This window comes from Lutra lutra, chromosome 7 (genome assembly GCF_902655055.1).
Source record: "Lutra lutra chromosome 7, mLutLut1.2, whole genome shotgun sequence".
NCBI lineage: Eukaryota > Metazoa > Chordata > Mammalia > Carnivora > Mustelidae > Lutra > Lutra lutra.
This window is the reverse complement of record NC_062284.1, coordinates 8,095,388-8,121,148: the sequence shown is the minus strand read 5'-3', so window position 1 is coordinate 8,121,148 and position 25,761 is coordinate 8,095,388. Positions and strand designations below refer to the sequence as shown.

Here is a 25,761-nt window from a genome sequence, read left to right as displayed (position 1 = left end):
GGGCATCTGACTGGCTCAGTCAGGGAAGCGTGGGACTCTTGATCTTGGGGTTATAAGTTTGAGCCCCACATTAAGTGTAGAGATTACTGAAGAATAAAATATTAAAAAAAAAAAGAATGGCCCAAAATATGCATAAAATGGTATTAGGAACAGAGAAGAGACTGTGTCAGTAACTTCACTGAGCGATGATAAGGATACGAAACAAGACATGGTCCATGGAGATAAAGCAGCAAGTAGATAAGGACACTACTTGTAGCTACACTGGAGCTAAATGGCCTCACAGACAGCATGAGTAACCTTTGCCAGAGCAGATGTACAGGGAAGTATTTACAAATATCAGGTGGCTATAATGGTGTATTAGAGAAATTTCATAAGACTTTGGGAATAGAGCAAACTATTATGTCACATTCATTTTAAGCACTTGGCATGACCTCCTTACTTCTGGAAAACCGAGAGATATTCTGACATAACCCAAAGAAAAGGAGATGGAAGGCCAACTGTTTTACCTTCTTGAGCTAAGCTGAAGCTCATGATAAAGAAGTACGAGGCTTCTCAGTTTTTCTTGTCCATGTTGCGACTTATTTTGCTGGAACAGGCAGGAAATCAACAGTCAGGATGGCCAGGAATAAAGATTACATCTTTGGTATAAGAAATGCTGCCATTACATCTCCACAGAACCATGGCACGGTTGATAGGATAGATGGAGGGGGGAAACACAAAGAAGATCGAGTGGAGTAGAAAGAATGAGGAGAAGGACAAGTGAGAAAAGAGAAGAAGAGGAGGGATAAGCAATGAGCAAGGAACTCCCATTATCTCAGAAGACACCTCCTTGGTATGGACCCTGTTCTTCTAATGGGACCTACCATTGGGAACCTATGAATATCAAAGAAGGAGAACTGCTCTTCCATACAAAGTGTCAATGATAATAATGAAAAGATTTTCATAGGCAAATTGTTTACAAGGTCATCTGCAACCAGGTGAAAACCTTGTAATAAGAGAGGTCATGTCTATAAAATTTGACATAAATGCCAAATCCTATTACTATTCTATTGACCCAGGGAGTCAATGAGGGCTACACTTTTTAGCTGAATAGGATAAAGCAGAAGATACTGACTGACTCCATGAGAAAGGTAAAGGGAAAAAAAAAATAGAAGTTGCTGGTATCTCAGAATCTAGGGTGTTACTAAGAAAGTAAAATGTGTGGTCTTTCCTCTTAACTGCCTAGATTACTTACGTTATTAGGCTCCTGTCTTTGTTCAGAGATAACAAATATCTGGAAACATGTCAGCCCCCTCCCTTTGCACTCCTTGGCTGATTAAACTAACTGATTGTGATAGTTTTCCATTTACCCCGCATAATACCTCAGAATCTTTCTTAACACAGTATGTCATAAAGTCACTACCAATAGATGATTATTACTCTATAAACCCTACTTACCAACTCTGTCATAAATTACTTATCTGAGGAAAGAAGGAGAACAAAGTTTCACAGGTGGCATCCTTGAAATAGGCTGAGTTGGTCCAACATGCAACAAAGAGTAGAAGCTCTGGCAACTTCCATGAGATGATGGTGTGGCTCAAGACTAAGACTTTGACTTCATCCAGGCTTAGGTGATGAATGGTCTATTGGAAATAAAAAATATATATTTCATTTAAAGCAATTTGTTTACTAACATTATTAAATGCATAATCTCTGATTTAAAATAGGGAGTCTTGTCCATTGGACATTTACCATATAGATATAATTGTCAAGGCTACCCTCACATAACGGATGCATTGAATTTTTGGCTGCATGCCATTAAGTATCTGAATTATAAAACTCATTTGTGTTTGTCTTATTCGATGGCCATCACACATTTGTATATTTGTTTGCTTCCCCTTTTCCTACAGGGAAAGAATGCGCTGATCATGCTAATGTAAATATTCTGTTTTACAAAAGCTAGACTTCTCCCATGTATTCTACATGAATGTAGTGCAATTCTTATTCTTTTAATTCCCTAAACCTTAGTTTTGCATAGCACTACAATTGATTTCCCTGGTCCTTCCTCCTTTTCTACTTCCTCTGCTTCTTCTCTGTCCCCTCCCCCTCCTCCCTCTTGGGACTATGTTTAGATCCAGGGTCTTAATAAACCCCATCCAAAACCAACTTTCTCGACCAGCCATCTGCTCTTTTCATCATAAATCTGGGCATAAGCAGTATAGCTCAGTGGTTGAGAGCAAGACATTTGTATCAGACAAACTAGATTTTTCAACTTTCTGGCTCTGTGACCTTTGGTGAACTTCAAAAATCTCTCTCCCATTCAGCTTCGGTGCTTGGGAAATGGTAATAACAGTGTACTACCGAAGCTGTAAGCTTTAGTAAGATCAAATGAAATGATGAAGAGATGTGCTTAGCAGTCCCATTAGTTAGCACTCAGTGAGTATTAGCTTTTGTTATTATTATTTCTTTGTATCTCCCATGGCATTAAATTACCTCATGGAAAACCCAGTGACCTGTGAGCAGCCTTAGGTCCATAACGATTTTATGCCCATGATACCTAAACTTACTTTTGTGACTTAATCTAACTGTTGCTGGTTGCTATACCATTAATAGCTGAAGCTTCTGGATGGTGAGAAATCTATTTTACATATAATTACTTAAAAGGACATTTTAACGACGGTAGCAATTTCGTCTGACTTCATGCCATTTCGAAGTCACTCAGTGTCAGAAAGCCTACGTACTCTTCAGGGAACTAGTTCTTCCCAAGATTCCCCATGTCAAGTTGTCCTAGCGCCATCAGGAAAAATAACAGGTAGGCTATCAATCATCCAAAAGCATTTCTCAGGCTCCTAAAAGAGCATAATGCTATGCTAACTCCAGTGTGCGATGGGAATTACACAGATAGAGCCCCAGAATCTAGTACCTTATCTTAAAACAAAGCACTTCTCCAGGGAGAAGGAGAGAGTGTCTTTGCATAGAATGAGAAGGGGAGTGTCGAGGTGAAAAGAGGATTCACTCAAGTGTCAAGAGACTCAACTTCCCCAGGTTGATCTTTCAGTGTTTCACTTTATATCTCTGAATCTTTTTCTTCACTGAAAAGTAGAATTATAAAATCCGTGTACTTGCCACGGATGCTTTGAGAACATCTGTCATTTGCCATAAATATGAATAAGTCACTTTCCCACAAAATAATAATAATAATGATAATAATAATAATAATAATATCAGAACAGAGAAGACATGAGCAATAATAGATAATTATAAGTTTTCTTTTTTTATGAATTTCAAATGTGAGCCAGATAGAAAACAATCTCGGGCAAGTCAGTTGGGGATACCAACAAGTCGGTTAGTGGTAACAATCTAGTGAGCTGAAAACAGAGAAATCCTAATTCTAGGTAGTGTTTTTCTATTACTTAAGCAGAGATCTGAAAGGTTTTTTTTTTTTTGGGTTTTTTTGTTTTTTAGGGTTTTTTTTTGTTTTGTTTTTGAGCAAAAAGGCCATTTTTCATGGTGTGAGGGAGTACTGGCCAAGGAATAAGAGGTCTTGAGAACTTGTTCTTGGACAAGGAGCAGTATTTCTTACCAGGTCTGGGCTCTGGAGACAGGACCAGACCCACCCTCCCAAAGCGCTTTTGACAGAAGCGGTGGAGTAAAGGTTCCCAATGACTTCCCGCCGCTCCTAAGATACAAACTCAGTCTATCTTGTTTTACAACTTGAAACTATCTCCATGCGTCCCCATTGTTCTCCGTCCTCAACAGCCCCTCTTCTGCCATTTTTCTAATGCATCAGACTCTCTCCTGCCACCAAAAAGGAGTATTGCAAGTGATGCCCCTCTGTCTCAGACCTTCTTTCTTGACCTCTCTGCTTAGTCAACTCACCCTCAGGCTGTAGCCTTCAGTTAAATGTCCCTTCCTCGGGAAACCATCCTCTGAGTCTCCACACCAAGTCAGACCCTGTGATAAGTTCTCGAGAGCACCGGATTCGTTCTACTCCTCTATGGCCAAAGTCTTCGAAATCAGGGAAATCTCTGCGTGGCTGTTTGGCCGGCTACTCAATAGCCTGCAAGCCCCCATGGCAGAGACAGTGTTAAGTGGCACCTTTAGTACCTAATGAAAGTTCTGCACAATTGCTAAGTGTGTTAATGAATAGCTTCACGAACAACAAAGGAACCAGACACTTTAAAATTATAAAAGTACATCTTACTATATTAGTTACATGTATTCACTGTAGAAAATTTCAAAAACCACAAAACTATAAATAGAACAAAATAGGTATTCCTATCATAAGATTAATAATTTATTTTAATTTTATTCATTTATTATTTACTTATTACTCAATATATTGATAAAAGTTTACTTTTCATTCAGTATATCACTCAGAATATTATTTAAGTCATTACAGTCCTCCCAGTCATATATGAATGCAGATGTTTTATACATTTGCACACACACACATAAATATATAATTGGATTATTGGGCATTCCTTGCTCATAAGTCTTTTTTAATAACTTAGTGGTACCATGAAAATTTTTCAGAATTATCAAATGCTCTTTACCAGAATGAGAATCAATTAAGTCATCTCCTGGCTTTTTGTTAAGTATCTTGGTTTGTTTAATAACTTGCTGTTGGCATTTAGATTATTTTAAATATCTTATAGTAAACAATAGTGGAATAATTAGTTGTTTTGCTAATGTCCTCATGCCCTTCTCTTAGGATAATTTTTTTTAAGATTTTATTTATTTGACAGAGATCACAAGTAGGCAGAGAGGCAGGCAGAGGTGGGTGGGGAAGCAGGCTCCCCAGTGAGCAGGGAGCCTGTTACTGGGCTCGATCCCAGGACCCTGAGATCATGACATGCTACTTTGTATCTCTTGATTATAAAGAAGGTTGAATTTATACATAACCATCTACATGCAAGTGTATGTAGATTTATACACAAAGCATATTTACCATGTACAAACATCTTATTTTGTTCATGTTGTATTTCTTGGATTTTGTGTATATATTACACATACTGATCATTTTCTGAATATCATACTGTGTTCATATTTTACATATATCTGTTGCTTTTCTTACCTGAGATGTTTATCTTTTTTTTTTTTCTTGAAGATGCCTAAATATCTGTATTTACCTTAATGATCTTATACTACTTTTAGAGCATATTATATTTTCTCAACTGGTTGATCCCTTTTAATTTGGATTCACTGATTTGCTATATAGTGGTACACATTTTAATTCATTGACAGTTACATCTTCTTTCATTGTTTCCTTCTATTATTTATAGGGTATGTGTGTACATCTTAATAAAGATTTCATATTTCTGTTGCTATAAATGACAAAGTAACATTTTCCCATATTTTTCCAAATAAATTTCCGATTATTCCATCAATTATTGATGCCATCAGTCTGGGTCCAAGGACCCAGAGGTGGTCACAGGACCAGATAAGAGGGTCCCTGGCTGAAGGTGCCATGGTGGCTTAGTCATTAAGTTTGTCTGCCTTCGGCTCAGGTCATGATTATGGGGCCCTGGGATCGAGCCCTGCATCAGGCTCCCTGCTCAGCAGAAAGCCTGCTTCTCCCTCTCCCACTCCCCCTGCTTGTGTTCCTTCTATCGCTCTCTCTCTCTCTGTCAAATATATAAATAAAATATTTATTAAAAAAAAAAAAGAGCACCGCTGGCTGCACACAGAAATCAAATGCACGCCAGCAGGAGTGAAAGCAGAGGTTACTAAAGGTACAGAGAGAGCAGGGGCAGACAGGGTGTCCGGGAGTCCATTCTTTGCAGTCTGGGGTACACATCCTCTCAGGCATCCAAGAACCAGTAAGACCAAAAACAAGGGCCCAGGCGTTATTCCTTGGACCCAGGGGATCTTGGCGTCTAGATGTCTAGTGCTGGTCTCATGGGATTCACACAAGTGTGGATACACCTATTATCCTGTTAGAAGTAAGGCCCCCTGTATTTATGTTTGCATTTTGAACACTGCCCTGAGTTTTCCATATTGCCCCAAAATGGGTTTTCTTAAAGAAAAGCCACCCATGGTGGCCTCTTCCAGCCATTCTCACCTGGTCCTTCCTTAAATGGTATCTATTGTAGAGAAATCATGGTCTCCTTGTCCCTTACAAGGAGGACATACACTATTTGCGTTCTGGGGCATGCGTAAAGTGGGGTGCAGGTCCCAGCCAGAATAGCAGCAAGAAAAGGAGCAGAAAGCAGATTTTTATGGAGCCCTTTAGTTTCCCTATCTTAATAGTACTTATACAAAAATTCACTTTTTCCCTTAACATTCCACTCTTTATGCATAATTTTTCAAATTTTTATTATTTAAGTAGAATTGATAATGTTATGCTAGTTTCAGGGACACAACATGTGATTTGACAATTTTATACATTATGCAATGTTCACAATGATTCTTATATGCATTTGATCAGTCCTAAAAGTAGAAGACAGGCCAAACTTAACAATGAGGCATTGGGACAAGATTCTGAGAGGTGGCTATGAGCTATAGAGCCTGATTTTCTAGGTTGAGAGGTTAAGGACCAAGCCAAGTCCTTAGAGCAAGGCAATACTAGAAGTATTCCCTTTCAGGAATAGTGGTAACTCAGGAAAGTTACCCACTTAGATCCAAAATATGGATTAGCACAGAAACCAAGATCCAAGAATGGACCCCAGCTGGAGGAGCAGACTTGCGATTCCGGAAGCTCCCGTATCACAACAGCATCCTTAAGGTCAAGCTCAGGTTCAGTCAACAGGGAGAGGATCAGCGATAGTTTGGATTACTGTTTGCTGGGTGCCTAAAGTAACGAATACCAAAAGGCCTCCCAGGCGGGCAGGGGCACCATGCCTCTTCATGCTTCCCGTCTTCAACCTGTCTTCCTCTTAGAGATAAATCTGAACTTGCGTAGACCAATGGGTCCAGTAAGGGGGACCCCACAAAAGGTAGAGAATTGAGGCAGAAGGCTGACAGATATAATCTAATGAACTCTCATGTTCACATTCACATAAAAATTGAGGGAAAGTATTAATGTGTCTGTGTGAGCATTGAATTGATGCTGGCAGAAAAACTTGATCCTCTTCATTGGCGTGCAGCACTGAGTAGTAAAATCCTACTGGTAATGTTTGGTGTCACTTTTATCTCAGTTGCTATTAAAACCAAACAAATCCTGTAAATTTTGCCCATTTGTCCTTGAACTACTTAAAGACTAAGACAGGGATGCCTGTGGCTCAGTCGGTTAAGTGGCTGCCTTTGGCTCAGGTCATGATCCTAGCGTCCTGGGATCGAGTCCCACATCGGGCTCCTTGCTCCGCAGGGAGCCTGCTTCTCCCTCTGCCTCTACCTGCCACTCTGCCTGCCTGTGCTCTCTGTCCCTCTGACAAATAAATAAATAAAATCTTTAAAATAAAATAAAAGACTGAGGCGCCTGGGTGGCTCAGAGGGTTAAAGCCTCTGCCTTCAGCTCAGGTCATGATCCCAGGGCCCTGGGATCGAGCCCTGCATCGGGCTTTCTGCTTAGCAGGGAACCTGCTTCCCCCCTCTCTCTCTGCCTGCCTCTCTGCATGCTTGTTTTTTTTTTTTTTTTTAAAGATTTTATTTATTTATTTGACAGAAAGAGATCACAAGCAGGCAGAGAGGCAGGTAGAGAGAGAGGAGGAAGCAGGCTCCCTGCTGAGCAGAGAGCCTGATGCGGGGCTCGATCCTAGGACCCTGAGATCATGACCTGAGCCGAAGGCAGCGGCTTAACCCACTGAGCCACCCAGGCGCCCCTCTCTGCATGCTTGTGATCTCTGTCTGTCAAATAAATAAAATCTTTAAAAAATAAATAAAATAAAATAAAATAAAAGACTAAGACATATCCATCTGAACAATTAAAATATAAACCATAAAAAAAACATTTTCCTTAAGAAAACCCATTTTGGGGCCATATGGAAAACTCAGGGCAGTGTTCAAAATGCAAACATAAATACAGGATTTGGGGGGCTCACTTCTAACAGGGTAATAGGTGTATCCACACTTGTGAAGCAAATACATTTCCCCCAAGTATCCTCAAATTACAAAGTCATTTTACTGTATTAATACACGAGGCGATCTGGGAGTAATCCTGCATTTGGAATTATTTGCAAACACACAGGTAAGTGAGCCAATAATTAAAAGCAACATAGAGGCAGCTTGTCCGGAGAACTTGAAACAATCTTGCAGTGAAGGATCCCCCACTTCCCTCCTACCCTCCCCCCACATCCCCTCCACCTCCCATCCCATGCCATCAGAGATTGCCACTGACGGATTTTTGCTGGGATCCATTAAGAGATTTTTTTTTTTTAATGTCTGAGAGTAATTTCTCCCTTATTTCCCTCTTTGTCTCCCCTAATGCACATACCCTCAAATACTGCTTGAGAAGTTGTTGGGATCAAAGACCTGAAAGAGGTTTGTTAAAAGTAAGAAACTTTTATACCATGTTAACTGTCTCTACCTTACATCTTGAATTTTTATACCTTCCTGGAGCTGCTCAACACAATAATAAGATCCTAGTCTCAAACCAGAAGTGGTATTTTAACCACTATCCTTTGAGGAATTGTTTGATCCAAGAATTTAACCACCTGTTTCTAGGGGGGCAGCCAGGAGTTCCAGAGAGCTTCATGCTGATTGTTGTTTTTCTGTGCTGTGATTTTAAACTGTATTTAATGGGCCATTTGAAGGGGGAGTTTTACCACCTGGGGGAACGTTCCTGAAAACAGCATCGGTTGCTGGGCATATGAATAGCAAAGTCAGTTTTACACTGCAAAGAGGCTGCAAAAATGGTGAGGGGAAATGATCCAGAAAATCCAGGAAAGCAGCTCCCCCCACTCGCCCCCCTCCCCTCGAAATCTAACCCGCTGACACTGTTTACAAAGCAACTTCCCTGCCTCCTCTAGGGTCACAAACTTCTCTCCTAAACTGTGAGATGAGAAAGATATCAGAGGGACTTGTTTAGGAAACCTGCCTTTTCTTTCTTTTTCTGCAAACGGGGATGGCTAGCCCACCACCCACATGTAATAGAATACTGACACCAGAAAAGACGCAGTGTCCTGCAATGAGTTCTTGTTGTTGTTAAATATTTTGTGTCCTGACTCATCCCCCTTGCTTTTAATATTATTTTAAAATGCAAAATTAGGAGGGCGCCTAGGTGCCTCTGTCCCTTGGGCATCTGACTCTTGATTTCAGCTGAGGTCAATGATCCCAGGGTCCTGAAATAGAGCTTTGCAGGCCAGGTAGGCTCTGCACTCATCAGGGAGTTGGCCTGTCCCTCTCCCTTAGCTCCCCCCATCCCTTCCCCGGCTCTCTCCCTCTCTCTCAAGGAAATAAATAAATAAAATATTTTTTTAAAAATCCAAAATTATGTAGCATACTATTCTTAAAACACAACTCTATAAAGATAATTATTTTTTCCTGAAGAACTTTTAAGCTTTATCTAATTATTAAATATTATAAATAGGGGCGCCTGGGTGGCTCAGTGGGTTAAAGCCTCTGCCTTCGGCTCAGGTCATGGTCCCAGGGTCCTGGGATCGAGCCCCCATCGCATCGGGCTGTCTGCTCGGCAGGGAGCCTGCTTCCATCCTCTGTCTCTGCCTGCCTCTCTGCCTACTTGTGATCTCTGTCAAAAAAAATGAATAAAAAATCTAAAAAAAAAAATTAAAAATAAATAAATATTATAAATAATGCTTCAAGAAAACCTCTTCCATAGGTATATGTTCTCCATTTCTTTTGGAATATTTACCTGAGAAGGGGAACCCTTTTTAAATTTCTTTCTCCATTCCCACCTAGCTTTCTTCAGCATTTCCCTTCAATATTTCCCTTAAATATATCCACAATTTCAGAGCATGTAACATGTAAATTAGAATCCAAAGCAAATAAACCTTTGTCTGAACATCTTACTATCTCCTTTTAATATATTCCGCAATATTAATTACTTGGCCAGAACACATGAATATTTTAAAACCATTAATGTATTTTGACAATGTACTTTCCAGAAAAAATTTACCCATTTTCATTCTCCAAAGCTGCATTGGAAAATGTCATTCTTACTGTACTCAGTACAACAATATGATCTTTGCTTTTTCACATCTGCCTGCCTGACAAACAGAAAAGCTGCCTTTTTGCTTAATTTGCAGCTTATTAGCTACTCATAGGAAATGTTTGTATGTATTTTAGCTCTGTGTATCTGTTTTTGGAGTATTTTGTTCATGAGCTTTGTCCAGGTATCTTATTGGTATAGGTTTTCTTTCTATGACTTATAGTTGTGGTATAAACTTTAGTCATGGATTTTTTTTTTAAGATTTTATTTATTTATTTGAGAGACAGAGATCACAACTAGGCAGAGAAGCAGGCAGAGAGAGAGAGAGGAGGAAGCAGGCTCCCTGCTGAGCAGAGAGCCCAATTCGGGGCTCAATCCCAGGACCCTGGAACCATGACCTGAGCCAAAGGCAGAGGCTTTCACCCACTGAGCCACCCAGGTGCCCCTGGTCATGGATTTTGATCCTCTGTTACTAGGCACACAAATATGGGATATTTATGAAACTGTCTATGTAGATGCCCTTTTGTGAACTTGAAAAGCTTGTCTCTACTTGATCACAGCTTTTTACTTTGAATCCCCATATGTTATACCTGCATCTTAAGAAGACCAGTTTCTGCACCCAGGAAAACTGAAATTATCTTGGGACAAAACAGGATCCATTACCATTCCAAATCATTAGCCCTGTAGACCTGTCAGAACTGAGTTGTGTCTGGAGAAACAGAGTTTAATCCTATCTTGTCCACCAGAAGGTTGCTTCCTGGGGCCAGACAACTCCCGTTACCTTCTGTTTCCTTCATGATAAACACTTGTGTACTAAATGCTCAGCTTAAGAAGTAATGATCATGAAGATTGAAGGCATCTCTGTACCTCATGCTGATTGTAGTCTTTTTTTTTTTTTAAGATTTTATTTATTTATTTAACAGAGAGAGAGCGCACAAGCAGAGGAACAGCAGGCAGAGGAGGCAGAGGGAGAATCAGGCTCCCTGCTGAGCGAGGAGCTCAATGTGGGACTCAGTCCTAGTACCCTGGGATCATGACCTGAGCTGAAGGCAACCACTTAACAGACTGAGCCACCCAGGGGGTTCCATGATTGCAGTCTTCTTAATTCCCTCCCCAACTAGGAAAAGCCGCTGTCCTCATATTATTGCTGTGTTTATCATTGATAAGAATTTCTTCATAATTACATAGCTATAGAATCCTAAACAATATTTAGGATGGTTTTAGATTTCTGATATATATAAATATAATATATATTCATATGTACTAATATATTAAGAGCTATGGTATAGATTCCTAAGTATAGAATAATGTTTTCACCCAACACTGTGGTTTGAAATTTGCCCAACACTATGGTTTGAAATTTGCCCGTATTAATATTTGTTCTCCTGTATTACAGTATTCCACTGTAAGTATAATGTTGATGGCTATTTCTTTTGTCTTTCTCCTCCTCCTCCTTCACCACTGTTATGAATATTACTGATAGGAAATTTTATACATATCTTTGAGCACCTGTGGGAGAGTTCCTCTAGACCAGAATATGCTGCTTTTTCAGCTTGACTCGAAATTTGCTTTTCAAGGTGGTTTTACCAATTTAAATTCACATGCCTCTGCAGAATGTACCATTATCAAACCTTTTTATTAATGATGTTCTGGCTGTGATCATAGGTGTCTTATGGTTTTAATTTGCATTTCCATGACTCATTGAGTGAAGCTTCTTTTTATATGTATATTGACCTTCATATTTCCTCCTCGTTGAATTGCCTTCTCATAGATCTTGCCCAATTTTTATTGGCTTGTTTATCTTTTCTTATTGATTTGCAGGAATTTTTAATATTGTCAGTATATTAATATTTGTCAGTTACATGCATAGCACTATCATCTCCCAGACCACAGCTAATTTATTTTTTATTATGAAGTATTTCATCCATACAAAGTACAGATATGATGTACATATAGAAAGCTTAAAATACAACAAAAACCCTTCTACTCTGGCACCAAACACACCTCATATCACCTGATAATAAAAATATCACCAATGCCTTTGAAGCCCTCTGGATGTCCTTTACTCTATCCTATGTTAACCACACTTCTGAAATTTTTTTTTAGTCCAACTTCATTAAGATTTAATTACATACAATAAAATGCACACAAATTAAAGTGTACAGTTGGATATTCTTTTTTTTTTTTTTTAAGATTTTATTTATTTGTCAGAGAGACAGGAGAGCGAGCGAGCACAGGCAGACAGAATGGCAGGCAGAGGCAGAGGGAGAAGCAGGCTCCCTGATGAGCAAGGAGCCCGATGTGGGACTCGATCCCAGGACGCTGGGATCATGACCTGAGCGGAAGGCAGCTGCTTAACCAACTGAGCCACCCAGGCATCCCGGATATTCTTGACATGCCCATAATCAAGAGCTAGAGCGTGCTTATTACCCCCCAGTGCTCCCATGTGCTCTTTTGCAAGTAATAGCCCCTCTCCTAACCCTATGCCCCAAATAACCAAAACAAACTGACATAGATTATCTTGACTGTTCTAGAATTTCATATAAATATAATCTTAGTTTATATTTATATACTCGGTGTCTCTGGCTTCTTTAGCTCAGCATGATGTTTTTGAGATTTATCCATGTTGCTTTATGTATAAGTAGGCAGTTCCTTTTTAGTTCAGAGTTGCATTTCATCACAGACCACAATTGGCATACCCACTCTCCTGCTGATGGGCAGCTGAGTTGTTTCCATTGTTTTTAGCTATTATTAATATAGCTACTGTAAATATTTATGTACAAGCCTGGGCATATCCTTTGGGCAGGCTTATGATTTTATTTCTCTTGGATATATAGAGGAGAAATTGCTGGATTATATATAAAACTTACTATGTGTAACTGTATGTAAGCTTATGTTTAACTTAACATTCTTAAAGTGTTTATAGTATGTTACATTCACAGCAGAGACGCATGAATGCTCCCGTTAAATCGATATCCACTAGGTAGGTATAGTATCTTTCTTTCTCCCTTTCTTTCTTTCTTTCTTTCTTTCTTTCTTTCTTTCTTTCTTTCTTTCTTAAATTGTAGCTACTGTGACTTTAATTTGCATTCCTTGAGGAGTGTGCTGTTGAGCATCTTTCCTTGCATTTATATATCCATTCATATATCTTCTTTGTAATGTGTCTATTGACATTTTTTTTTTCAAATTAGGTTGTGTTTTTATTACTGAGTTAAAAATGTTCTTCAAAAATTCTGGATACAAGAGTTTTGTGCATATATATATGTATATATACATATATATCTTATCTATAAGACGCATCGATTTCTAATGCATATTCTTATATAAGTAGATATATTTTTATCAGTCAGTGCATGCCTTTTCATTTTCTTAATGAATCATTTTTATCAAACATATTGAAGTAAAATTTATGTACGATTACAGCATCCACTTCAAATCACATTGTGATGAATTTTGACAGACGAAGACACCTGTTAAACCACCACCACCATAAATATATGGACCATTTCCATCACCCTAAGAAGTTTTCTTTTCCCTTGCCCATCCATCCTTGCCTCCAATCCAGGCTGATCGCAAGAAATTGCCGATCTGCCTTCTGTCAAAATAGATTAGTTGGCATTTTTCAGATTTTATGTAAGTGGAAACATGCAGTTTTTATATCTGATCCTTTCAATCAGTGTTATGATTCATCCATGGAGAATCATCTAATTGTTACTGGTTTTAGTAGTTTACTGCTTTAATTTGCTACTTATTTATTATATTCCTCTGTATACATTATGCCACAGTTCATCCATTCTCTGTTAGATGGGCGTGTGGATCACATCTTGTTTTATGCTTATGGTCAATAAAGCCATTAGGAACATTCATGCACGAGTTTTTGTGCAGGTGTCGATTTTCATTCCTTTTGGGTAAATATCTAGGAATGGAATGACAGGTTCTTATGGTAGATTGATTTAATTCAACATGTCTTCGGTTGTCTGTGTCCTTATTTGGGTTTGTAAGAATTTTTCTATTTATTTTGGATGCAATTCTTTTTTTTTTTTTTTTTTTTTTGATTGCTTCCAATGTCATCATTTTTATTTTTTTTTAATTTTTTTTAATTTTTTTATTTTTTCAGCATAACAGTATTCATTATTTTTGCACCACACCCAGTGCTCCATGCAATCCGTGCCCTCTACAATACCCACCACCTGGTGCTCCCAACCTCCCACCCCCCACCCCTTCAAAATTCTCAGATCGTTTTTCAGAGTCCATAGTCTCTCATGGTTCACCTCCACTTCCAATTTCCCTCAACTCCCTTCTCCTCTCCATCTCCCCTTGTCCTCCATGCTATTTGTTATTCTCCACAAATAAGTGAAACCATATGATAATTGACTCTCTCTGCTTGACTTATTTCACTCAGCATAATCTCTTCCAGTCCCGTCCATGTTGCTACAAAACTTGGGTATTCATCCTTTCTTTCTTTTTTTTTCTTTCTTTTTTTTTTTTTTTTTTTTACAGCTTTATAAACATATATTTTTATCCCCAGGGGTACAGGTCTGCGAATCGCCAGGTTTACACACTTCACAACACTCACCATAGCACATACCCTCCCCAATATCCATAACCCCACACCCTCTCCCAACCCCCTCCCCCCATCAACCCTCAGTTTGTTTTGTGAGATGAAGAGTCACTTATGGTTTGTCTCCCTCCCAATCCCATCTTGTTTCATTTACTCTTCTCCTACCCCCTCAACCCCCCATGTTGCATCTCCTCTCCCTCATATCAGGGAGATCATATGAGAGTTGTCTTTCTCCGATTGACTTATTTCGCTAAGCATGATACCCTCTAGTTCCATCCACGTCGTCGCAAATGGCAAGATTTCATTTCTTTTGATGGCTGCATAGTATTCCATTGTGTATATATACCACATCTTCTTTATCCATTCGTCTGTTGATGGACATCTAGGTTCTTTCCATAGTTTGGCTATTGTAGACATTGCTGCTATAAACATTCGGGTGCACGTGCCCCTTCGGATCACTACGTTTGTATCTTTAGGGTAAATACCCAGCAGTGCAATTGCTGGGTCATAGGGTAGTTCTATTTTCAACATTTTGAGGAACCTCCATGCTGTTTTCCAGAGTGGTTGCACCAGCTTGCATTCCCACCAACAGTGTAGGAGGGTTCCCCTTTCTCCGCATCCTCGCCAGCATCTGTCATTTCCTGACTTGTTAATTTTAGCCATTCTGACTGGTGTGAGGTGATATCTCATGGTGGTTTTGATTTGTATTTCCCTGATGCCGAGGGATATGGAGCACTTTTTCATGTGTCTGTTGGCCATCTGGATGTCTTCTTTGCAGAAATGTCTGTTCATGTCCTCTGCCCATTTCTTGATTGGATTCTTTGTTCTTTGGGTGTTGAGTTTGCTAAGTTCTTTATAGATTTTGGACACTAGCCCTTTATCTGATATGTCATTTGCAAATATCTTCTCCCATTCTGTCAGTTGTCTTTTGGTTTTGTTCACTGTTTCCTTTGCTGTGCAAAAGCTTTTGATCTTGATGAAATCCCAAAAGTTCATTTTTGCCCTTGCTTCCCTTGCCTTTGGTGATGTTCCTAGGAAGATGTTGCTGCGGCTGAGGTCGAAGAGGTTGCTGCCTGTGTTCTCCTCGAGGATTTTGATGGATTCCTTTCTCACATTGAGATCCAGATCTCAGGTACACAACCTAACCCTACACCTAAAGGAGCTGGAGAAAGAACAAGAAAGAAACCCTAAACCCAGCAGGAGAAGAGAAATCATAAAGATCAGAGCAGAAATCAATGAAATAGAAACCAAAAAAACAATAGAACAAATCAACGAAACTAGGAGCTGCTTCTTTGAAAGAATTAATAAGATTGATAAACCCCTGGCCAGACTTATCAAAAAGAAAAGAGAAAGGACCCAAATAAATAAAATCATGAATGAAAGAGGAGAGATCACAACAAACACCAAAGAAATACAGACAATTATAAGAACATACTATGAGCAACTCTACGCCAACAAATTTGACAATCTGGAAGAAATGGATGCATTCCTAGAGACATATAAACTACCACAACTGAACCAGGAAGAAATGGAAAGCCTGAACAGACCCATAACCAGTAAGGAGATTGAAACAGTCATCAAAAATCTCCAAACAAACAAAAGCCCAGGGCCAGACGGCTTCCCGGGGGAATTCTACCAAACATTTAAAGAAGAACTAATTCCTATTCTCCTGAAACTGTTCCAAAAAATAGCAATAGAAGGAAAACTTCCAAACTCATTTTATGAGGCCAGCATCACCTTGATCCCAAAACCAGACAAGGATCCCAACAAAAAAGAGAACTACAGACCAATATCCTTGATGAACACAGATGCAAAAATTCTCGCCAAAATACTAGCCAATAGGATTCAACAGTACATTAAAAGGATTATTCACCACGACCAAGTGGGATTTATTCCAGGGCTGCAAGGCTGGTTCAACATCCGCAAATCAATCAATGTGATACAACACATTAATAAAAGAAAGAACAAGAACCATATGATACTCTCCATAGATGCTGAAAAAGCATTTGACAAAGTACAGCATCCCTTCCTGATCAAAACTCTTCAAAGGGTAGGGATAGACGGCACATACCTCAATATTATCAAAGCCATCTATGAAAAACCCACCGCAAATATCATTCTCAATGGAGAAAAACTGAAAGCTTTTCCGCTAAGGTCAGGAACACGGCAGGGATGTCCGTTATCACCACTGCTATTCAACATAGTACTAGAAGTCCTAGCCTCAGCAATCAGACAACAAATGGATGCAATTCTTTATCAGATACGAGCTTTGCCAATATTTTCTCCCATTCTATGGCTCACCTTTAGTTTTTCTGGAGGTATCTTTCAAAGAGGAAAAGTTTTTAATCTAAAGGTAGTCCAACTTAACTCCTTGTTTTATAGTTAATGCTGTGTCATATAAAAGTTTCTTCCGGGGGTGCCTGGGTGGCTCAGTGGGTTAAAGCCTCTGCCTTCGGCTCAGGTCACAATCCCAGGGTTCTGGGATCGAGCCCCGCATCGGGCTCTCTCCTCAGCAGGGAGCCTGCATCCTCCACTCTCTCTCTACCTGCCTCTCTGCCTACTTGTGATCTCTGTCAAGTAAATAAATAAAATCTTAAAAAAAAAAAAAAGTTTCTTCCGAAGTTTCTATCTAGAAGTTTTGTAATTTTAGCTTTGGCATTTAGTCCTGTGTTTCATTGTGAGTTCATCCGTGCATGCAGTATGAGGTAACTGTTCAGGCTCACTTATGAATATCAACTATTTCAGCACTGTTTGCATAAAAACAAAAACAAAACTGCTTTTATTTCCTCTATTGCTAAGTACATTTTATGAGACTCGATTGACCATATGTGTTTGAACCTATTTCTGAAGTTCCCATTCAGTTCTGTTGATCTCTATATACTTTTATAAAATACCATACACTGGGACTGGACAAAGAGAAAATAAATGGGAAGCCCAACAACAAACACCAACAGAGTCTTTGGCTTTACAAGAAGATGCCTATTTTTTTCCAAAGTGGTTGCACCAATTTACATTCACACAGGATGACCTGATTAATGTTTCATATGCGTACAAACTCTTAGTAGCTTCTGCCTTTTATTTTTATTATATATACATATATATATGTATATAAAATATATATACATATATTATATATATATAAATACACAGAGAGAAAGAGAGAGAGAGCAGGAGTGTGGGAAGGGACAGAGGGAGAGGGTGAGAAAACCTCAAGCAGACTCCTGAGCCTAAATCAAGCATCAGATGGTCAACTGACTGAGCTATCCAGAAGCCCTATGTCTGCCTTTTAAAGTTGTTTTATTTTCAACATAGTTCATGCAAACTGATACCCCTTTATAGATTTACTTGTTGGTATAAAACATCAGGACTTATCTGGCATTTTTTTTCTTTTTTTTGCTTATTTTGGAATCTTATTTGTCTTTGAGATACCTGCTTATATCTGATCTAGGCTGCAGTGACATTAAATTATACAGAGTAATTGGGAGAGAATTAAGTTTTTATGATATTGAATAAACCTATTAAAAATCATTTACTTTTGCCTTCCTTAATGCCATTAAATAAAGATATATTATTTTCTCGGGACGCCAAAAATATTTCTCGGGACTGAGCCTGCGTGGCTCAGTCGGTTAAGTGTCTGCCTTCAGCTCAGGTCATGATCCCAGGATCCTGGGATCCACCCCTGCATCAGGCTCCCTGCTCAGCAGGGAGCCTGCTTCTCCCTCTTCTCCCTATTTGTGCTCTCTCTCACTATCACTGTCTCTCTTTCTCTCTCAAATAAATAAATAAAATCTTAACAAAAAAGATATATCATTTTCTCCATATCTTTGTTGTTAGAGTTATCCCAAGATTATTAAGTTTCTAACACTTTGGGAATGTAAAGGGTGTGTTAAAATTATACTTATACCTGGGTGTCTCAGTCAGTTAAGAATCTGCCTTAGTGGGGGCACCTGGGTGGCTCAGTGGGTTAAAGCCTCTGCCTTCGGCTCAGGTCATGATCCCAGGATCCTGGGATCGAGCCCCGCATCAGGCTCTCTGCTCAGCAGGGAGCCTGCTTCCCTCTCTCTCTCTCTGCCTGCCTCTCTGCCTACTTGTGATCTCTCTGTCAAATAAATAAATAAAATATTAAAAAAAAAAAAAAAAAAGAATCTGCCTTAGCTCAGGTCATGATCTCAGGGTCCTGGGATGGAGCCCTGTGTTGGGCTCCCTGCTCAGTAAGGAGTCTGCTTCTCCCTCTTCCTCTGCTGATCTCCCCTGGCCCACCCCCACACATGCTAATGCTAATCTGTCTCTGTCTCTAACTCAATAAATAAATGAATAAATATCCAAATTATCTAAATTTATCTAAATAAATAAAATCTTTTAAAATTTTAGAAAAATTACACTTTGGACTGTGTATTGAGGGTGTATAAGACTTCACCTTATTTTTATTTTGGTCTTATGTCCAGAAACCTTGGTATACTTTTTAAATTATTTTATTTTATACTTTTAAAATCTTTAATTTTAGTAAATTAACTGTCAATTCCCATGCTTATTTTATGCCTATATTAATATTCTCCCTTACAATCAGTATTTATTTGCTTAATATTTTTCTTATTTTACTGGTAAAGACTTCTTTTTTTTTTTTTAAAGATTTTATTTATTTATTCGACAGATAGAGATCACAAGTAGGCAGAGAGGCAGGCAGAGAGAAAGGAGGAAGCAGGCTCCCTGCTGAGCAGAGAGCCTGATGTGGGGCTCAATCCCAGGACCCCGGGATCATGACCTGAGCCAAAGGCAGAGACTTAACCCACTGAGTCACCCAGACACCCCTTACTGGCAAAGACTTCTAATAGAATACTGAATAAAAGTGTGATTGCTATTGTTTTTGTTTCTGATTTAAAAGTAGTGCTTCTAAGTGTTTATTGTAAAGTCTAATGAGTTTTTGATAGATAATCTTTATTAGGATGGAGACTTCCCTTCTACTCCAAGTGTGAGGAGAATTTTACTATTATTATAAATAGATGCTTAATTTTATCAATTTTCCCCTTTCCATTGAAGAGATCATAAGGATTTTCCCCTTCGATCTATTAGCATGAGCACCTACTAAAAGGTTTTCTAAAATTAAATCAATTGAATTTGCTTCTCCACTCAGCAGCTATTCATTAAGTGTCTTCATTGTGCCAGGTATTTTGCTGGGATCTGGAAATAAGTCTATAGCAATGAGGAAAGAAAGAATGATGATTAAAGCCTTCACTGTTAAAAGAAAGCAAAACAAGCAAATAGATATAGAGGATGGCATGTGGCACTAAGAGTTTTAAATACAAATGAAACAAGGTAGAGATTGGTAGGTGCTTGTCTTAGTCCGTCCAGGCTGGTGTAACCAAATGCCAGACTGGTAGCTTAGAAACAACAGAAATGATATTTTTCACAGTTCTGGAATTTGGGAACTACAAGCTCAAAGCACCAGTGGTCTCATTCCGGTGAAGGCCCTCTTCCTGGTTCATTGCAGGGCCTTCTTGAGAGAATAGAAGAAGGTAAGAAAATGAACTATGTGGATCTATGCAGGAAGAGATTTCCAGGCAAAGGGAATGGCAAGTACAAAGGCCCTGCAGCAGAAACACAGAGAACTGATTGGTCATTGTGAGTAGCAAGGAGTAAGCAACAGCATGAATGATAGTGGATCATGTCAAGGAGACAGAAGAATATCAAATTATACAGGTTCTAAACCATAAGATGCTTTCCCAAAGGGCCTTAACCATGGTCAGAACTTAGGCTGTTTTTCGGAAGCCGATAAAACACTACAGACTTTAAGCATGACTTAATCTTTAATAGGATATTCCAGGGGCACCTGGGTGGCTCAGTCATTAAGCATCTGCCTTCAGCTCAGGTCATGATCCCTGGGTCCTGGGATCAAGCGCCACATCAGGCTCCCCACTCAGTGGGAAGCCTGTTTCTCCCTCTCATACTCCCCCTGCTTGTACTTTCTCATTTGCTGTCTCTATCTCTCTCTCTCTGTCAATTAAATAAATAAATAAAATCTTTTTAAAAAGGATAATAGGATACTCTAACTGCTTTGTGCAAGAAAGAGAGAATCCAAGAGGTCAGAGGTACACGCAAGCAGGCTGATGGAAACATACAGTTAGGAGGCTGATGGAAAACTCCAGGTGAGAGAAGAAGGTAACTTGGGTGTGCAAGAAAGGGTTGGCTTCTGTGCACATACTGAATATCCATGATAATAGCAAACACTTTTATGACACTATTTGCTGGGTCCTCTTCTATGGGGTTTGTGAATACATACTCATTTTATTTACTCATAACATCCTCAGAAGGTAACTAGTAAATTGCTTTCATTACATGTTAAGAATTTGAGATACAGAGAGGTAAAATATCTATACGTGTTTTAAAAGGGTCAAGGAATAGCTTGGAGACCCAGAAAAAACAAGCAAAGTCTACCTGTAAAGATGGCACTAGGAAAGTGTCCAATGCCATAAGGAGCAAGGGCAGGGATATTCCTTGACTTCTGAGAACTCGCAGGGAGGGGGTGGTGCTTATAGGCTGCTCCCTGGGGAGAGCCAAAGAGGCTTTAATTGTTTATGATTCTAGGATGTGTGGCTTAGGATGTAAATCTACACTCTTGGAAAGGATATAAGAAGATTCTCTATTGGAGCACCTGTGTGGCTCAGTTGGTTAAGCATCTGCCTTCAGCTCAGGGTCCTGGAATTGAACCCTGCCTTAGGGTCCCTGCTCAGCGTGGAGTCTGCTTCTCCTTCTCCCTTTGCCCCTCCCCCAGCTTATGCTCTATTTTTCCCAAATAAATACATATGTTTTTAAGCAGATTCCCTACTGAAGCTAATGGAAGAGGAGTAGGGTTACATAATATATTCTTTTGCTACTATTAGTCACTATTACATTTTAAAAGGGATACTTAGTTTCCTTGAGTCTGAAGGGCCACAGTGAACATTTCTATAATAGGCACAAGGTAGACAAAGAGGTAGAGTCTGGATTCTTGCTGTATTCGCCTGCCATGTTGACAATGAATGATCATTATTTAAAATGAAAGCTGAATCTGAATGTTCTTGGCAAAATGAGGAAAAAGTCTTTCTTCCTCCTCCTACTCCTTCCTCTTCTTCAAACAAAGCTCTGTGTGTTTTCAGTGTGATGGCACAGAAGACCGAGCTTTCTTCCTTGCAGAAAACTGTCAATCACAAGGCTCTGAAAATCCCTCAGCATCTTAGCTGCTTACACATGCTTGGTCATTTCTACCATTTCCCCAAGAGGGAAGTCTTCCAGATCCCTTAGGTACTCTGTGTTCATCTCAGATTTATCTTTAGTTTTTTAAAAAAAATGGTTTTCTTAAGTAATCTCCAGAGCTAAAGATGTAGTGAAAAGAAGGGCCATCTGGACCCCAGTGTTCATAGCAGCAATGGCCACAGTGGAAAGAACCAAGATGCCCTTCAACCGACAAATGGATAAAGAAGATGTGGTCCATATATACAATGGAGTATTTTGCCTCCATCAGAAAGATGAACACCCAACTTCTGTATCAACATGGACAGGACTGGAAGAGATTGTGCTGAGTGAAATAAGTCAAGCAGAGAGAGTCAATTATCATATGGTTTCACTGACTTGTGGAGCATAAGGAATAACACGGAGGACATTGGGAGATGGAAAGGAGAAGTGGGTTGGGGGAAATTGGAGGGGGAGACAAACCATGAAAGACTATGTTCTCTGAGAAATAAACTGAGGGTTTTGGAGGGGAGGGGGGTGGGGGGTTGGGTGAGCCTGGTGGTGGGTATTATAGAGGGCATATATTGCATGGAGCACTGGGTGTGGTGCATAAACAATGAATTTTGGAACACTGAAAAAAAATAATTTAAACTTAAAAAAAAAAGACCAGTAAGTGATCTGAAGGGGCACATGCACCCAAATGTTTATAGCAGCATTGTCCACAATAGCCAAACTATGGAAAGAACCTAGATGTCCATCAACAGATGAATGGATAAAGAAGATGTGGTATACACACACACACACACACACACACACAATGGAATACTATGCAGCCATCAAAAGAAATGAAATTGCCATTTGCAAAGACACAGATGGAACTAGAGGGTATTATACTGAGCGAAATAAGTCAATCAGAGAAAGACAATTATCATATGATCTCCCTGATATGAGGAATTTGAGAGGCATATGGGGGGGTTTGGGGGGGTAGGGAAGAAAAAAATGAAACAAGCTGGGATCAGGAAGGAGACAAACCTTAAGGGACTCTTAATCTCACAAAACAAACTGAGGGTTGCCGGGGGGTGGGGGTATGGAGAGGGTGGTGTTATGGACATTGGGGAGGGCATGTGCTATGGTGAGTGCAGTGAAGTGTGTAAACCTGGCAATTCACAGACCTGTACCTCTGGGGCAAATAATACATTATATGTTAATAAAAAATAAAAACATTTTAAAAAAAGAAGAACAAAAACAAAAAAAGAAAGTGTAGTTCAGATAAAGCCAAGTCAAAGGAAAGGGAGGAGAGAATTCTGCTAGTTTTCTGTATGCACCCTTGCCCATGTGAAATTAAATTCTTTTGCATCCTAAAAACAAAACAAAACAAAAAAAAACCAAAAAAACAATAATTACACAATCATTAAAAAAATCAATTTCAACTTTTCAAGTCTAAAAAATATAAAATAAAAAAAAATAAAAAATGGTTTTCAAAATGCTTAGGAAACCATATGAGAAAATAAAAGGACAGGAAGTACAGAAGAAAATATTTTATGTAAACATCTAGAGTGTACCACAGTTAATGGCCGCACTGTTAAATACTGTGTATGAAATGAATGTACAGGTTTATGAAAAAATATATATATACACATTTTGCATACATGTATGCCTATAATATACATGTGTTATAGTCAACATAACAAATATGTACATGTGTTATAGTCAACATAACAAATATGTACACACATACACACATGTAGATACGTTCATATTATATATTTGTATTATGTATATTTATAATGCATATAATTCTATGCAATACTATGTGCTTTATGTAGTTATAGGTAATCCAGTATATAATGCAATCTATAATGTATATAAAGTTTGAGAATTTTTCAAATTCCCCAAGAGCACATATCAGGTAGTCGCCTCTCTGATGTTGGTATATATTTATGATTTGTGAAACTTGGAGAGATTGGTTAGTAGGCTGAGAAATCAAGTCTAAATGGTCTCCAAGGACTGGGTCAGGATTTGGGATAGACAAACCCAGGCATTTGTGCTCCAGCTAAATAAATGTACAAATATATATGGTAATGAGTTATGGGTAGAGAACTCTATTAGGGGTTTTGGAGGTAAATAATATTGTAATAAATGGCCTCTGATTTGTTGATCACAGATATTGGCAAGAGGAGACACAGACATGTAATGACAGACAAAGGCAATGTAGGGCATATTCCATAATATGTGTATATACATAAAATGTTTTCATACACATGTACATTAATTTCATGCACAGTATTTAGTAGTGTGCCCATTCACAAAGATACAGCCTAGATGTATATGTAAAATGATCTAGTCAAAAAGACATAATTTCAGAGGAAGAAAAAAATGACCTTTCACTGAGAAACCAGGGAGGACTTGGGGAAGGACTAAGATTTGAATTTGATGGACAGTGTTGCATATACTTTGTCCAGACAGAGGGATGGGGATGCCTGCCTGTTCAGATCTGCATCGATTCTTCTCTTCTAACTCACAAATTTTGTCTACTTATGGTTTCCCCATGCATTCTGGTCAGTTTCAATCTTTCAGTAATCATCAAGGACGTCCAGAATCCCAATCTCACCTTTACTTGCTCCAGAGTCTTGGAATTAATTTTTTTTCTTTTTTGAAGATTTTTTTTTTTATTTGAGAGAGCAGTTAAGAGAGAGATAGTGAGAGAGTGCACAAGCAGGGGGGAGAGGGAGAAGCAGGTTCCCCACCGAGCAGGAAGCCTGACATGGGGCTCAATTTCAAGACACCGGGATCATGACCTGAGCCGAAGGTAGTTGCTTAATCCACTGAGCCACCCAGGCGCCCCTTGGAATTCACTTGAAATTAAATCATAACTGAAAAGATCCTATAAGTTGGGTAGAAGCCAAAACTGTCAACTTTGTTCTTCCCTGCATCTTCCCTATACCAGGTTCATACTGGACGCTTAGCAACTGGTTAATTCAAGAATAGATTCCCATTCAGTTTGAAATCTTCTGAATTTCACTCCACACCCCCCAGCAAACCACAGAGTTTACTGTGCTGAACACAGAACTGGATGTATTATGAGATCTATTTCCCGGTGACCAGCGATCTGCTATAACTAGTGTCCCTTAGAAATTCCAGCATATTGGGCAGGTGTTGCCACTGCACTTTGCTTGTCACTTCCTTCATTTAGGGTGTGCCACTGTGAATGGCCGCATCACCATGGGGACAGGGCTGCTGCCTGCCTGAGCTTGAACATTCCTTACCAGCCAGGCTTGCCTTCTTTTGTGCTCTATGTAGTGATTTTCACCGTCCTCCCTAATTCGAAGCCTGTCCAATAACAACAGCCTGAACCGTGTCTAAACTGTTAAATACTGTACAATGGCTGTCTGACACATTTCAGGACAACGTCTGTTCCTGGCTCGGTTTTTCAAATCTGTTATTATCAAGTCATGGTTTCCTTCCAGGTGATCATTCCAAATGGAAGGAATGGCTTGAGCAGTGCAAAGAGGCATGAACATGCCAAAAGTGTTCCAAACACAGCGGGCGGGTGCAACAATTTAAATAGAGCAGTTGTTCTCAACCCAGTAAGGATAAACACCCTTTTAAGTGACAAATATTTATAACTTTGTTATTATTCTGAAATGAAAAGGAAAGGTGATGTAACATTCTGCACAGCTTCCAAATGTCAGCATTATGCCTTAACCATAATGTAAGGGTCTTAATGAGAAATGTAAATAAAGGGGGGGGGCGGGAGGCTAGGTGGCTCAGGCAGTTAAGCATTGACTCTTGATCTCAGCTTAGGTCTTGATCTCAGGGTCATGAGATTGAGCCCCCACATTGGGCTCCATGCTGGGAATGGAGCCTACTTAGAAGAGGGAGGGGAGGGGAGGGGAGGGGAGGGGAGGGGAGGGGAGGGGAGGGGAGGGGAGAAAAAAAGAAAGGAAGAAAAGAAAAGAAAAAAAAA

The 25,761-nt window shown here is 39.3% G+C and overlaps 1 long non-coding RNA gene across 1 annotated transcript in view; it reads right to left on the bottom strand.

The window, feature by feature from the left end:
* Positions 1-106: 106 nt before the first annotated feature.
* LOC125104184 (uncharacterized) overlaps positions 107-25,761 on the bottom strand; it is a 51,695-nt gene continuing 26,040 nt past the window's right edge. The window contains exon 3 of the long non-coding RNA XR_007128605.1: positions 107-1,622. This is a non-coding gene — a long non-coding RNA (uncharacterized LOC125104184). The remainder of the gene's footprint in view (positions 1,623-25,761) is intronic.